Source organism: Callithrix jacchus, chromosome 18 (genome assembly GCF_049354715.1).
Source record: "Callithrix jacchus isolate 240 chromosome 18, calJac240_pri, whole genome shotgun sequence".
NCBI classification, from domain to species: domain Eukaryota; kingdom Metazoa; phylum Chordata; class Mammalia; order Primates; family Cebidae; genus Callithrix; species Callithrix jacchus.
The window spans coordinates 32,080,046-32,097,253 of record NC_133519.1 but is presented as its reverse complement, the minus strand read 5'-3'; the positions used below and the strand labels follow the sequence as shown (position 1 = coordinate 32,097,253).

The window sequence follows — 17,208 nt, the reverse complement described above, 5'->3', positions numbered from 1 at the left end:
TCTATACCCTCACTGACTTTGTCTACTTGTTCTAACAGATATTAATAAAGATATGTTAAGTTTTCTAACTATGCTTATGGATGAATCTATTTCTTCTTTTAATTCTTTTTTTGCTTTCTATATTTGACGACTATGTTCTTATCTGTATAAAAATTTAGGATTATTATATCATCCTGGTATATTGCCAGTAAAAAATGTCCCTCTGTGCCTATTGTGATTTTTCTCACCTTTAAATCTTCTTTGCATGATGCTAACACCAATGTACCAGCTTTAAATTGTTGTTTGCATGGTATATATCTTTGTACCTTTTTACTTTCAATTTTTTTGTATGCTTATTAAACTGTCTCTTATAAGCAGCTACTATTGTGTGTCTTTTTAATGCAAATCTGATGACATTAGTCTTCTAAATGAAATATTTACTGCATTCACATTTAATATAATTACTGGTATATCTGATTTCAACCCTGTCATTTTACTATTTGTTTTCTTTGTCTTTTAATTAATTATACATGATTTAACTATTATGAGTGGTCACTCTAGATATTATAACACATTCTTTACATATAAAAGGCTTGTATAAAATACTGCTTTTACCATTTCTTATTAATGCAAATACCTTAGGACTTTAACTCCTTTATCCACATCCATATGTTGTACTTTCAAAGTCATATATTTTGATTCTATATGTATTCTGTAACTCCACAAGACATCAACATTATTATTATTCAGATTCACGTAAATACAAATGGTTCTTGCAATGATTCAACTTATGATTTTTTTTTATTTTAAAATGGTGCAAAACCAGTACTCACTGAGTATGCTCCTCAACATATGATTGGGTTACATTTGGAAAAACCTATTACAAGTTGAAAATATTGCAAGTCAAAAACGCACCTTCAAGTTACCATGTTTTCTATTTATGATAGGTTTATTGGGATATAATCCCATCATGAGTCGAGCAGCATTTGTGTTTATCCTTTCCATTTTTTGTATTCTGTTTTAATTTCTCTTTCTTTCTTCAGTCCCATGGTTCAATGTAGAATTATTTTTTTTTCTGCCATTATAATTTCCATTAGAATTACCTTCACAAACACACAATTATTATGAGAACTCTCAGTATCTGACTGCCTGGAGATGTGTCTATTTTGCCTCAATTTTGAAAGGTAATTTCATCAGGTTTAGAGTTTGAGGTAGGAAATATTTTCTTTTAGCTATTTGAATATAATACTTTGTTATTTACTAGCTTCTATCATTTCTATTGAAAAGCAATTTGTTATTCTTTTTTAAAATCAATAAAATCAATATAATTTTTAAATCTGAGAGCTATTAACACTTTTTTCTTTCTCTTTGGTTTTTAGGAGCTTTATTATGGTTCTTTTATTATGGTGCTGTTTACTTCATCATTTTCTTTGGGGAATTCATAACTCTTCTTGAATCTATGTCTTGATGTTTTTCAGGAGTTTTGGAAAATTGTCAGCCATTATGTCTTCAAATATTGCATCTTCCCCATTCTCTCTCTTTTTCTTCCTCTAAGACTGTGATTACTCATTAGATAGATATTTTCATTACTTCCTATCTGTCTTTTATATTCTATGCTTTCCTTTACTTTGTTTCTCTATACTTTTTTCTGAATAGTTTCACTGACTTATCTTCTAATTCACTAATTCTATTTTTGGCTATGTCCAATTGGCTCTTAAACCCACACATCAATTTTTAAATTCAGTATTGCATTTCTACTCTAGAATTCCAATTTAATTATTTTTCTGGATTCCAGTTCTGTACCAATTCTCTTCATGTTGTCCTTTTTAGTTAGAATATTTATCATAGTTATTTAAAGGTCCACGTCTGATAACTCTAATAAATGTCTCTCCTATAGGTCTGTTTCATTTTTTTTCCTGTTTTTTTTTTTTCTTTTCTCTTCAGTTTTGATCATTTGCCATTGCCTCCTGGAAAGTGTGGTAATATTTTATTAAATGATAACATTGTATATGAAATATTTTAGTGATACCTTTATGCTTTTGGTAATGTTATCTCCCTCCATAGAGTATTTATTTTGTTTTCAGTGGACTATTAGCCTAGGAAGATTGCTTTAATAGAATAAGGGATTAAACTGACATGACAGTTTGTTTCAGTCACTGGAAGGACTTAACTCTGTTCATTAATTCCAATTTGTATCTCTTTAGGGATCTTAACTAAAAAGTTTGTTTATCAGGTCCCTGACACATTCACAGATTCTAATATCTAATTTTTGTTCCCTCAGTCCCATGAAACTGCCAAAAGCAGCCCTCAGTTTCTCAATGTTGATCTGGATAGGAAAGACAGCTCCAACTTTCAGGCTCCTCTCCTGGTTCTTTTATCATTTTGACTATCTTGAATTTTTTTACAATCTCTCAATTTTTGACAGCCTTATAGCTCTCCAATGTCATCAAAATGATTTTTTTTTAAATTTATCTAGCATTTCAAGTTGTATTTCCTAAGTTGACTTCTAAAAGTATAATTTCTTCGTCAAAGTTACAGACATTTTAAAACTTTAAAACATGTTTGCCCTATTATCTCCAAAAATATTTGGCTATCTATATTCTAATAATTAGGCTTAGTTTTAAGTGACTATAACTTTACATTTTTTTTAATTTGAGAAAAAACATGAAAATATTTTTAACCTGGGAAAGATTTCTCCACCCATACAGCCATAAAATTTTATTAATGGAATTTTTACTTTATTCTTCGCACACAGCCCAAGATCTCTTTGGGCCTGATTCAAAATATATTAAACTTCACTCATAAAGATATTTTATTCCTAGGAACATGTTTCCATTTATATCATACAGGGAGTTCCCATGAAATTCATGTTGTAACCTTAAATGCAATTGCTTCAATAATTGCTGAAATAAAGATCTGGTGGGCAAAGCCTAGGAAGCAGAAAAGCAACTTAAAGTTTTGCACATGGTCTGACATTTCCAGCATACATAGGGGGCATGACAATTTCCATGCATCTTCTGTTGCCACCCATTAGGATTGCACCTAATTGAACATGTTAATAAAAGTCAGTTTGTGGCTCATGAGAGGTAGAAAATTCAAGCTCTGCACTTTGTAATGACAGGAACAAATGCTGTGTGGCCTCTTAAGAAAGCTACAAGAATATGGGGTGGTTTAGGGCACCTCGACCAAAGAAGCTAGCTTCAAATTACCAGATACATCTATTATGAAGTGTTGAAAGGAAAAAGACAAACAAATAATAAAGTTACAAAATAAAGTTTATTTTATCAAAATTAAAACGGCTTCCTTCCCTCCACTTCAGAGTAACCTTGAGATGGAACAGTCTAAGGATTACATTGCTATAATCCCTTAGCAGTTAGTTCCACAGCAGGAGGTTCCTGCTACAGACAAAATTATAGGGTTAGGAATGTTCACAATTCAGTGACCCAATTGGCTGACTATTCCTTAGAGCTTTAGAATTAAATATTTATACATCTAAATGGGAGCAAAGAAAGGAAAATGGTTCATAAAGAGAGTCCCAGAGCATGTATTATTGAAATAACAGATGTAAATATTATATTTTTGAAACATTCTTTCTATAAAGAAGTCTTTTGAAGTGTGTTTTGGTAGGATAAGCTGAGCCAAAATTGGAGCAGAGTGAGAGAAAAAATAACGTTTTATATTCAAATGTTTGGTGTCAGCAGAGTATAAAGTTAGCACTTCCCAAAAAGAGGTATGTCCCAAAAAGCACTGCAGCACAATGTGTCTTTTTCTACTTCACATAACAGTCCCAGAGGAGTAATATTTCAAAATACATTTTACCATCACTGCTCAGTTTGTGTGTGGACTCTCCCGAAACTTGACCTCTGACATCTTTGCAGAGGGTGTATGGTGGGAGACTGAATTTTTTTATGTTTCCTAAAATGACTGAAACCTAAGCTAAGACTCAGGTTATTATCTCGAAAAAGCTGTTGACTACCTCATACTTGCTGAGAGTTTGGTAAGAAGTATATTTAAATTGTAAGTTTTATGCCACATGGGCAATAGTGATTGATAATCTAGGCGGAGCTTGCAGACTAAAAGTGGAGGCCTGCAGAAAGCAAGAAAGTAGGCACACGGCCAGATGAAAAATTCATCACACTTTCTTTATTTTCCTGTATATGGGAGCCTATGCCCATGACAGAACCAACAATTCAGAATGATTCTGTTGTCTTTCCAGGAAAAATATCCCATTACTAAGCAATCAATTTGAAGTGCTCCATGGCGGCCAGTCCAATTTCTCCATCATTTAGCTCTGAGGACATGGTTCAGTTATCCTGCTAGTCTTACTGGATCTGTCATATAATGATGGGATTTATTTCATGGCAACTGGTAGTTACTCTGGTTGAAAAAAAAAAAAGAAGCCACAGGAACACAATTATTTTGACCTTGTATCCAGATAAGATTTATATCTGTGACAACTATGTAATCCCTAGTTGAGTCTATTCTTGGGAGAAACAAAAGGAAGACTATCCTGGGAGAAGGACTATTGGCTGGGATGTAAGAAATGAAGGCATTGCCAGTTATCTTTATTTTAGTACCCTGTTAAGTCCAGGTTATTGAGAGATTCACATCCGGTGATCTAGATATTGATAAGAGTTTGGGGGTGTGGTATTTGTATACAGGCCCTTAGCACCAAACAATAGTCAGCTGGCAAAGGGCATAAATCCAGTAACCTATGGCCTCTGAAAATTCAGAATGAGCAATCATATGGCAACTTCTGCCAAAAGAAAGAAACACAAAAGAGAAAAAGAGATAGTAACTCACTTGCACCTACCAGTGGGGACACCTCAGAGCAAAGCAAAAAAAAAATGCTTTAGTAATGGCTGCTTGGGTGACAGCATCTGGTTTGGGGAGTCAACTCAGAGAGACTCAGAAGCTCAGGGTTCCAGCCAGGAGCAGAAAGGACTCTTGGCAGAGCTGTTTCCTATACCTCTTTGATCATAAAGCCCACTTTTGGAAAGGTTCTCACCAGTCTTGTGGTTTCCTGGTCGTACATCAGTACATTCTGGCTGAAACACTTCCCTTCCTTCAGGCCAGCCCCTCTGCCAGTGGCTCCCAGCTCCATGGTTCACTCTCTTCAGCTTTGAACTAGACTCCAAGGACACTGCTGGCTGCAGCATAAACCTCGAATGAGAGCCTGCAGCTGGGATGGTAGCCCTCCTCTCCTTGTGATGGGTATCCTAAAAAGAAAAAAGACAAGGGTAAAACCAAAAATCCATAGGAGCATAGAGTTTTAGAATCAATGAGTGGTTAGCACACAATCTCTTTTCCAATACCATATGCAAGAGAGTCACCTGGGCAACTGGTTAAAATAGAGTGATTCCTTGTCCAAAGCCAGATCTTCTAAATGAGAATCTTTAAATGGAAACTGGGAATCTATGTTTTCAAGAATCTCCTTGGCAATTCTTGTATATAGTCACTGCATAGTATAATTTACCCAATTTTATAAATTAGAAAACCTAGGCCCAGAAACATTAACTTTGTCAAGGTAAAACAGGTGGCCTAAATCTGATGTTGTGCTTTTTCTATTGTACCACACTGCTCTTCACTCTTCTTTCTTGTGATTCTGTAATCAGGCTTGGGTCTCATACTTCCTAACCATGCACTCTTCCTGTGTGCTATGAACCCATGTATGTCTCTAAAAATAACTCAGTTTGTTTATATAAGGTCACTTTCAAAGCCCAGTACCCTCACCTCAGGCAGTATTAGACAAATGTGTAAGTTCAGAACAGCTATTAGAAAAGATAATGTTCTTATTCATCTGCTCTCGATGAGAAGTTATATATGATGTGACTAGGGACACTGGCAGTTTGGATAGCTCACAAATGCCCTCCCCTCCCAAGAAAAGGAATTCTACAGACAATTTAGCAAGTGATAATTATATACAGTCATTCAAAATTTTCAGGGGTATTTATAGACCAAAGTTTCTGCTGGATGGATTGGGTATGCTACAAAGTAGAAATGGTTAAGCAGAAGACCAAAAGATTCTCCAGTGAACATGGCTAATTTTTCTCTAGAAACTGAATGATATTAGAAACTCTAAATTTTGCAATGGATCAGAACCATCATAAGCTGAAAGGAGCACTAAGAATGATATATGCTTCATCATTCCCATGCTTATAGACCGGAGTGTAAACTGTGCCAGTAGTTACAGACTAGCTCAGAGAAGTCATAATACCATGTGATTAAGTACTTCGTGGTGTATGCATAGAGGAAACTTTTTTAAATGATGCAAGAATAAATTGTAGTTGACAAAGCAACTTTTGAAGTCAGATAGATCTGAAACAAAATCCTACATCTATGACTCACCAGCTGTGTAGGCTTGAGAAAGTTATCTAATTTCTTTATGTCTTAATTTCCTCATCTATAAAATGAAACCTGAGAGGGTTCTCAAGAATATTAAAGCATGAGAATGGGAAGAATGTATTGGGAGGGGTACTGGATTTTTGAAGAAAACAACAGTCACAATGAGAAATGCAGGTAAACCAAACTTATCCAAGGAGAAATACGTTATCCAAGGAATAGCAAACTAAAAATATTTATATGATAATTAACGTAAAATATCAATGTGAGTTTTGTCACCAAATCCCACGAGTCCTGTGCCTATATTAGGATTTGTAAAGATCGTCAAATATGGCTAACATATACATATTGGATAAGCCCCATGAAATTACAGAGTTTATATGTTTGTTCACTCCCATGCTTATTGTTCAGTTATGGAATGAATGAATAGGTTGGTAGGATCTAATAAGAGCCAAAAGTCTTGATATCTCCACAAGAGAGGAGGCCAATAAATATATAAATAACTCTGAGCCTTCTGTGTGACTGCCTATCTGTGTGCAGTTGTGTGTGCCAATTCTCTTTGCCATGCAGCCAAGAGACGAAGGTTAGGTTCTGTTTTAAGAACAAAGTAGATTCCCTGTTGTGTTGCCAAAATGTCTTAAACTCTGCCTCAATACCAATGAACTTGGGGAACACCTGCTTAGATAAAAGTTCTAATATTAGTAACACATTGCCTAATAACTGGTATTATCTCAAATTAGATGCCATGTCAAGAAAGCCATAAGTTTGTCCTGAACATTTCCAAAACATTGCTATAACATAACGGAGATGTGGTGAAAAGGTGTTGGAAGTAAACAATAATTTAATAAATCTTGTATTACAGTTGAAGTCCACTACAGTTGAAGTCCAAAGCCATTAAATTGGCAGAAGAAAATGAGGAGGGAGAAGGAAGGAAGGAAGGAAGGAAGGAAGGAGGGAAGGAGGGAAGGAGGGAAGGAGGGAAGGAGGGAAGGAGGGAAGGAGGGAAGGAGGGAAGGAGGGAAGGAGGGAAGGAGGGAAGGAGGGAAGGAGGGAGGGAGGGAGGGAGGGAGGGAGGGAGGGAGGGAGGGAGGGAGGGAAGGAGGGAAGGAGGGAGGGAGGGAGGGAGGGAGGGAGGGAGGGCGGGAGGGAGGGAGGGCGGGCAGGCAGGCAGGAAGGAAGGCCGGCCAGGCAGCAAAGAAAGTATAGGATCGTATACTGAAGCCAAAATATAAGTAAGCTAAAACTTGCAGTTATTTTAGAATGTATGTTCTCTTAAAATATCATTAGCTCAACAAGTTAAATTAGCCACTATCAAATGAGTCAAACTGTCACAAAGAACAAGAGTAGTTCCCTCTTCACAGCTCACTGATGTGTACCTAGTCCCTTGGTGGTGGTGGAAGTGGTGCAGCATGCTAGTTATGAGCTCAAGCTTGGGGTCAGAGAGATGAAGATTAGCTCTGCCTCTCACAAGTTCTGTGACTTCAAAGAAGCCACTTATGCTGACTGAGCTTCACTGGTTTTTGTTTTTTGCATAAGGGATATAAGAATATATATCTCACAGATTTATATAAAGACAGTGTTGATAATAAATCCCAAAACATGGTACACAGGCTCAACAAATGGTAATTACCATTTTCATCATCAGCAGCAGCATCACTAATATTATTGGCATCTTGAAATATCTCAATATTTGAGATCCTGAAATATCTCAGTTTTACTATCTAAAAATGTATTATGTGAGTTGTGTGGAAAATGGGGCTGGGAAATATATTTATTGCTGGAGCTCCTGGAAGAAAGATCTAAAAACCACATTCCCCTGTGGCAGTTGAAATGACTATACTTAGCTTTTATATGTATCCTTATGCTCACAAACTGCACACAGCTTTTTCTGTCCTTTATATTCGACCTTCTGGTTACACACAATAGATTTTCCCTTTTGCTGATGAAGCAACTAAAGCAAAGCAAAATGAATTACTTGGCCTGGGATCATAAGATGAGCCATAATTATCATAATTCCCCAAATCCCAGTCCTGAGTTTAGTCAAACAAACTGGAGTTTCTATGGGGTTTTAACAATGAGTCAACCCTAGAGATATGTGGGACAATTTTAAGACAATCCAAATAGACTTTGCATTTCTTAATTTGTATTATACAAAAAAAGTAAACTGAACAGAGTAATGGAGGATACAAGGCTGTGTGGTAAAAATAGTAAGGAGTCTTTTAGGTTCTACTATAAAAACAAAGTAGATTTGATTCATGAGCTACAGGAAGATTATTCTGCCAAAAGAGAACCAAAAGAATGAGGTAAGTTTTAGAGAGAAATGATTAACATAGTCGGTGTGGTTACTATGGTGGTTGCATGGAGACTTAAAACGTTTAAATAAAATAAGAAATTCTGAGAGGCCAGAGAGTAGAAAAGAAGAACACAGAAGAAGGAGACCTGGCTCTGTTCATCATGGATTAAACTGCTTAATGGAGATCATATAGTTGTTAAAATGGGGATATATATCCTAACCCTAAAGAATGGTTATGAAGATATGAAAACAAAATATTAGTTTTTTCAAAACTAAAAATTATATACACACTAGGTATTATTGAAACTTACTTATTAGGAAACATTGATTATTTCATATGACCCCCCCTGTCTCTGTGAAAAGAAACCCCAGAAAAAAATCTAGCCTTGAATCCCATTCTTTTACCCATAAGTTAGATGTGTATTAAATGCTAGTATTGGATATTATAAAGGATTCAAAGATCTGTAAAACATGAATTCTGCCCTTCAAAAATTTGATTGGAATGTAAAACATAAAAGGTATATAATTATAGAAAGATAAATCAAGACACAGTTTGATAAATTACTAAAATATTTCTACATAAGACCACCATAAAAATTTATTCATGTTGATGAAAACTGGAATGGTTAAGGTGAGCAAAATAAAAGGAGGTTGAATTTGTGATAAGACATGGAGAAATTAAATTATTAAAATGAGAGTGTGGTGGGCTTTACATCATACTAAGAGTTAAACATTTACCCTACAGAAATTGAGAAGAGTCTAAAAATATTTTAGTAAGAATGAATCTTTTGAAAGACCCATCTAGCATGGTGGTTTGGAGAAAGAATAAAAGCAAGAAGACTCATTAGGAAACATTTGTGATAATTAAAATACAGGAACAAAGTCCTGAAATACAGTGATGGCTGTGGGAATTAAAATGAAACAAATATACAAGAAATTTTTAGAGAGATTTCTTGGGAGAAAAAATCTAACAAATCTGACAATTGATTCAGTGGATGAAGCAAAAATCAGGATAAATATCAGACAAAAGAGACAATGGTTTTAAGTCTCAGTTGGGAAAAACATGGTCCCACCTAGAGATACAGAATGTCACAGGGAGAATGTTTTGCTATTATAACTTTTAAGAATAAAATTTTCAGCACAGTACTTGGGGAGTAGTAATGGCTCTACAAATTACTACTCTCGGATATGCTTACAGCTGTATCAATAATTCAAGGGTAGATTAGAGAAAATCAAAGACTTGAAAACAAAATAGTTAGGGCTATATTTAGCAAAATTCAATAGACTGTAAATATGCCATCTACCTTGTGGACTAGGCATTATCCACTGTGACATAAGCAGACATATGAAGTTTACATGGCCTTAGGAAAATGAATAGCTAAATTTTCTTAGGCGTTATCAAAGTCTAAGTGTTGTGTCCAGAGCATGTGGGGTGTATTTCAATAGATTATCTCTTCTTATACTACATTCTAAGAATGATAATGTATTCTCCCAATAATTCATGACCCCCCCCCAAAAAACTTAATAATTGTGGTCAGCAGAATAATGGTTCCCCAAAGATGTCCATTTCCTAACCCCTGGGACCTTGAATATGCTACTTGACATTGTAAAAGAGTCTGCAAAGATGATAAATTTAAGGATCTTGTGATGGGAGATGACACTGGATTATCCAGTTGAGCTTACTATAATCACAGGTCCTTTTAAGTAAAAGAAGACAAGAAAGTAAGAGTTACAGAGGCATTTGAAGATGCTATGCCTCCTAATTTGAGATTTAAAAAGTAGCTATGAGCCAAGGAATGCAGGCAACCTGTAAAAGCAAATAAACAGATTCTCCCCTAGAACCCCTAAAAGATATGCAGCCCTTTCAACACCTTAATATTAGTCCAGTGGGACTTTGCTGAACTTCTGACCTACAGAATTCTGAAGTAATAAATTTGTATTCTTCAAAGACTCATTTTTTACAGAAACAACAGGAAATTCACACAATAATATGGTATATATTTGTTGACTAATGTATGTTCATTGTTGAAAATTGAAAGTCAATAAAAAGGAATCTTTTTAATCATATGATGACCAAATTTACTTTTCTGGCAGTGACAAAATAACATGTACCTAATTTCTTTTTATGAACAACTAGAAAGTGAATAAAATATAAGAAACAACTCTTTTTAGATACAGGACTATATTCTCTATAAGAGAGCAGGAAAATGAAGTGAGCTCTACAATCCCCCAGCTGTCTCCCTGAAAACATTTTTGAGACCACATTTGAAATTCCAGTCATCCAGAGAGTTGAGACTTTTTAGAACATTTTTACTATACAACAGAGACTCAAAAAATATTGCACCTTGGTCGTAGAACTAAACTAGCTCCAGAAGACAGGCAACTCTAGACCTACACTAAGAAAGCTTAAAAATAAGCCTGAAAATTTTAAACAAAACCTCTATTTATCTAGCTGGCACTCAAAACAAGAGTCAACACTCTTCAAATGGAAGAAAACAAAATACACAGACTCTTCAATGTAATATTCACAGTGTTCAGTGGCCAATAAAAAATACTAAATATGACCATAACCAAAATAATAGATATGGTGGAATTAGTACACAAGAATATTCAAACAGCTATTATAAATATGTTCATGAAGTTAGTAAAGCATGAACATAAGAACAAGAGATATGGAAACTAAAGAAGAGTGAAATTGAACTTCCAGAACTGAAGTTCATATCCAGAACTTCACTAGATGGGAAAAGCAGCCAATTAGACATTACAGAAGAAAAGATCAAAGAAGTTGAAGACATAGCAAGAGAAACTATCCAAACTATAGTACACAGAGAAAAAAAGCTAAATAAAAATAGAAAATTCAGTGACTGTGGAACAATATCACATAGTTTAACATGTATGTAAATGGAATCCCAGGAGAAAAACTATTTGAAGACATAAAATCAGAAATTTCCCAATTTGATGATAACTATAACCCATATATCCAAAATGCCCATGCATTCAAGAAGCAAAATAAAAACAAAGAGAACCACAGGAAGGCCTCTCATTATCAAATTACTGAAAATCTGTAATAAAAAGAAAATATTAAAAGCAGCCATAAATAAAAAGAAACATTAAATTCAGGGAAACAAACAAGAATGATTAGTGACTTCTTAGCTATAGCAAGAATACAATGAAACAGTGCCTTTAAAGTGCTGAATGTAAAAAATGTCAACCTAGAAGCTAATATACAGAAAAAATCTTCAAACAGGGAGATGACCTAAAAGCATTTAAATACAAACACAAGTTGAGAGAATTTGTCACTAGAAAACATACATTAAAAGAAATGTCATGAAGTTCTTCAAGGGCAAAGGAATATCAGATGGAAACTTGGATCTATAACAAAAATGAAGAGCTCTGAAAATGACGTATTTGGACAAATGTCAGAAATCTTTGTTTAACTGTAATTTACTTTTTAAAATCTACTGTTTAGAACAGTAACAACAATGTACTGAAGGCTAATATGTGTGTGTAAAAATATAATCTGTGACAATATTAACACAATTATGACACAATTTTATGCAAATAAAATCTATGGTGGTAAGAGTGTTACATTATACATAAAGTAGTATATTATTTGAAGGCAGACTAAAGAAGTTAAAGGTGCTTTTTATAAAACTCCTGAGTAATTACTACAAAAAAAAAAAAAGACCACATTGATACTAAGCAAAAAACAGACATAGAATATTTAAATATACTTGATTAAGACCAAAAAGCCATGAAATGGTAAAAATATATAAATAGGAAAAATAAAGAAGTATTTAGGATAGTAATCAAATATGATGAAATGATTAAACTTAACTGTATTGATAATTACACGCAATACAGATGACCAAAACATCTCAATTAAAAGGCAGAGATCATCACATTGGATAAAAAAGCAAAACACAACTATATGTTGTCTAAAAGAAATACACTTTATATATAAGAATATACAGAGATTAAAAGTGAAAGAATATAAAAAAAGATACCACAGAAACACTAAACAGAGAAAGCTTATGTGACTGTTCATTTCAGGCAAAATACAGTTCAGAACAAAAAATACTATCAGGAATAATAAGGCCATTTCATAAGTATAAAAGAGTCAATTCATCAAAAAGATGTAACAATTCTAAATGTGTATGTACTTTATAATATAGCTTCAAAAATACATAAAATTAAAACTAATAAAAATGAAAGGAGAAATGGGAAAGCCCACAGTTATAGTTGAATGTAAAAACATCTCTCTCCTAGTAATAAAACAGGTTGACAGAAAATCAGTCTAGAAAACTTGAACCCTATCAACCAAGGTGAAACCTAATTGACATATACCAACAATGGCAGAATAGGCTTTTATTCACATGCAAATTGGACACTTACCAAGACAGAACATAAGCTGAGACATAAAACAAATCTAAATAAGTTAAAGGGATTGAAATGATTGTAGTATGCCCTCTGACCTCAACAAATTTAAATAAGAAACTAACACAAAGATATATGAAAAATCTCCATATACTTAGAAATTAAACAATATACTTCTCAATAACCCATGAATTAAAGAAAAAAATGTAAAGGCAAATAAGATAATATTTGAAACGGTATGAAAATGAAAACATAACATATCAAAATTTATGGGATACAGCTAAGTTATTACCTGCAGATAAATCTATAGTTTTAATGCTTATATTAGAAAAGAATATGTAATATCAGTGATCTAAGTTTTCATTATAAGAAGCTAGAAATCAATTAGACTATTAAGCTAAAATGGAAAAAAGAAAATAATAAAGGCAAGAGAAAAACTCAGTGGAATAGAGAAGAAGAAAAATCAGAGAAAAACAAAATATCTAAAAGTTACTTCTTTTTAAAAGATCAGTAAAATTAGAGACATCTGGCTAGATTGACCAAGAAGACAAACTCTTTAAACAGGGAAAAAAGCAATACATCTGACTTGATAAAAAAAAATTTTTTTTAACTTTCTAAAAGAGAAAATCAGGAAATTAAAATGTAAGCCATAGACAGGAATGTGGTGGGATATCTGTAATACATATATTTGATAAAGGGCTCATATCCAAAATATATACATGTAAAGTTTCCACAACTCTGTAATAAGAAAAGAAGCATCCCAATTTTTTGAAAATGGGCAAAAGATTTGACTGATTTATTGCAAAAGAAAATATATAAATGGTTAATAAATAGGAGGAAAGAAGGTCCACATAATCTGTAATCAAGGAAATACAAAAAATAGGCCCACAATGAGATATTTCTAGACAGGCATTTAGAATGGCTAAAAACAATTTAAACTGTCAATATTCACCGTGGTTATGAATAAAAAGGAAATTTTTTATACATTGATGATAGAAGTGTAAAAGTACACCATTTTGGAAAAGAGTTTAGCAATTTGTGTAAAATTAAAGTACACTTACCATTTGGACCAGTAATTCCATTTTTGGATATTTACCAATGAAAATCGAGAACATATATTCACCAAAAATCTGTATACAAATGTTCATAACAGCTTTATTAATGATGGCCTAAAACTGGAAAAACCTAAAGTTCCATTAACAGATAAATGACTAAACAAATTATGATATGAATACTACTTAGCGAAAGAAAGAGAGAGAGAGAGAGAGAAAGGAAGGAAGGAAAGAAGGAAGGAGGAAGGAGGAAGGAACAGAGAGAGGGAAGGAGGGAGGAAGGGAGCGGAGAGGGAGAGAAGAAAGGAAGGAAGGAACAAAGGGAGGGAGGGAAGGGAGAGGGAGAGAAGGAAGAAAGGGAGGGAGGGAGGGAGGAAGGGATGAAGGAATTGCTGACATGCAACAGCAAGGGTAAGTTTCAGTATTATGTTGACTGAAGAAAGTTAAAAAAAAGAGTACAGACGGAGGGGACTCAAGATGGGGCTGTGAGAACAACCCAGGATTGGAGCTCTCGTTGTGTCCGCAGAGAGGTGAGTCTGAGCTGCATTTCCAGACTGATCTTTGTTGCCCACGGAACGGGGAAATTCCCAAGTGAAGAGGAGATGCAAAACCTCCGCCTGGCGAAGCCGGCAGCCGGGGTGGCGGCGGTTGGCCCTGCCCAGCACTCCCCACAGGGCACGCTTGTCTGGGTGCCCTGTTGAACCGGCAATCGGAGACGTGAGAGGGCTGGACTTGAGACTGAGCTAGACTTGGACAGTGAGCCAGCCCAGGGGATTGCAGGGACAGAGCGTTAGGGGTGGCCTAGTGGGACAAACAAAACCACGATTTCAAACAAGCCCCATGCAGACGGCCCAAGACACTCTGTGGGGGAGGGGTGTCCACCATTACCGAGGCAACCCGCCCCAACTGAGATACACGCCCATTGCTGACGCAGCCAGCCGTTGCCGAGGCAACCCGTCCCTACTGAGATATACGCCCACTGCTGATGCAGCCTGCCGTTGCTGAGGCAACCCGCTACAACAGAGAGACTCCACCACAGGGCGAGGCAGAGAACAAAGCAGAACAGCGGAGCCAGGGCAAGCCTCACGACAGCAGGGCGGAGCCTCGGCAGGCAAACAGTGGCTAGTCTGCATCCTAGCTGGGCAGGCCCTCAACGGACATCCAAAAATAAAGCCCAAACCCCTCAACACAGAGCATTTGAGAAAAAAAAAAGTTTTTTTAATGAGCTCTGTTGCAGCAGAATCAAACATAGCAGCCTAACAGCCCTGAATGAACAGCAGAGCTCACAGCTCAGCAATTAAGCCCCTATAAAGTACAAACTGTCTCCTCAAGCAGCTCCCTGATCCCTCTATATCCAAAAGACTGACATTAGGTGGGCATCATCCTGGGACAAAGATAGCAGAAAAAGAAACTGGTAGCATCCCTCGCTGTGCCACAGCAGCTAGAGGTGCACCCCAGACAAGCAGGGTCTGGAGCGAACCTCAGCAGTCGTAGAGCAAAGGGGCTAGACTGGTAGAAGGAAAACCAAGCAACAGAAATACTTCATCATCAACATTCAGGGTGTCCACTCAGAGACCCAATCGAAAAGTCAGCAACTACGCAGACGACCAGTGGACAAATCCACAAAGATGGGAAGAAACCAGCGCAAAAAGGAGGAAAACACCCGAAACCAGAACACCTCTCCTCCTAGAAAGGACCAAAACTCCTCCCCAACAAGGGAACAAAGCTGGACAGAGAATGACTGTGACGAAATGACGGAATTAGACTTCAGAAGATGGATAATGAGAAACTTTTGTGAGCTAAAAGATCATGTATTAAATCAATGCAAAGAAACTAAGAACCTTGAAAAAAGATTCGAGGAAATGATAACAAGAATGGATAACTTAGAGAGGAATATGAATGAATCAAAGGAGCTGAAAAACACAATACGAGAACTTTGCGAAGCATGCACAAGTTTCAATAGCCGAATTGACCAAGCAGACGAAAGAATATCTGAAGTCGAAGACCAACTCAATGAAATAAAACGAGAAACCAAGATCAGAGAAAAAAGCGCAAAAAGGAATGAACAAAGTCTCCAAGAAATGTGGGACTATGTGAAAAGACATAACCTACGTTTGATAGGTGTGCCAGAAGGGGACGAAGAGAATGAATCCAAGCTGGAAAATACTCTTCAGGACATCATCCAGGAAAACTTCCCCCACCTAGCAAGAGAGGCCAACACTCAATTGCAGGAAATACAGAGAACACCACAAAGATATTCCGCAAGAAGAGCAACCCCAAGGCACATAATCGTTAGATTCAACAGGATTGAAATAAAGGAGAGAATACTAAGGGCAGCCAGAGAGAAAGGTCGGGTCACCCACAAAGGGAAGCCCATCAGACTCACAGCAGATCTCTCGGCAGAAACACTACAAGCCAGAAGAGAGTGGGGGCCAATATTCAACATTCTTAAAGAAAAGAACTTTCAACCCAGAATTTCATATCCAGCCAAACTGAGCTTCAGAAGTGAAGGAAAAATAAAATCCTTTGCGAATAGCAAGTACTCAGAGATTTTGTCACCACCAGGCCTGCTTTACAAGAGCTCCTAAAAGAGGCACTACACATAGAAAGGATCAACCAGTACCAGCCATTCAAAATCACACTGAATGCTAAAGAGCATCAACATAATGAAGAATCTACAACAACTAACAGGCAAAACAGCCACTTAGCATCAAAATGGCAGTATCAAATTCACACATAACAATATGAACCCTAAATGTAAATGGACTAAATGCACCAATCAAAAGACACAGACTGGCAAATTGGATAAAAATCCAAAACCCATCAGTGTGCTGTATCCAGGAAACCCATCTCACATGCAAGGATACACAAAGGCTCAAAATAAAGGGATGGAGGAAGATTTACCAAGCAAACGGAAAGCAAAAAAAAGCAGGAGTTGCAATTCTCATCTCTGATAAAATAGACTTTAAAGCAACAAAGATCGAAAGAGACAAAGAAGGCCATTACATAATGGTAAAAGGATCGATACAACAAGAAGAGCTAACGATCCTAAACATATATGGACCCAATGCAGGAGCACCCAGATACATAAGGCAAGTTCTTAACGACTTACAAAAGGACTTAGACTCCCACACAATAATAGTGGGAGACTTTAACACTCCACGG

At 36.0% G+C, this 17,208-nt stretch overlaps 1 long non-coding RNA gene across 4 annotated transcripts in view; it reads right to left on the bottom strand.

The window, feature by feature from the left end:
* Positions 1–17,208, bottom strand: part of LOC103789138 (uncharacterized) — a 278,802-nt gene that overhangs the window by 201,948 nt on the left and 59,646 nt on the right. For all 4 annotated transcript variants that reach the window (XR_013529546.1, XR_013529545.1, XR_013529544.1 and 1 more), the window contains exon 4: positions 4,988–5,198. This is a non-coding gene — a long non-coding RNA (uncharacterized LOC103789138). The remainder of the gene's footprint in view (positions 1–4,987; positions 5,199–17,208) is intronic.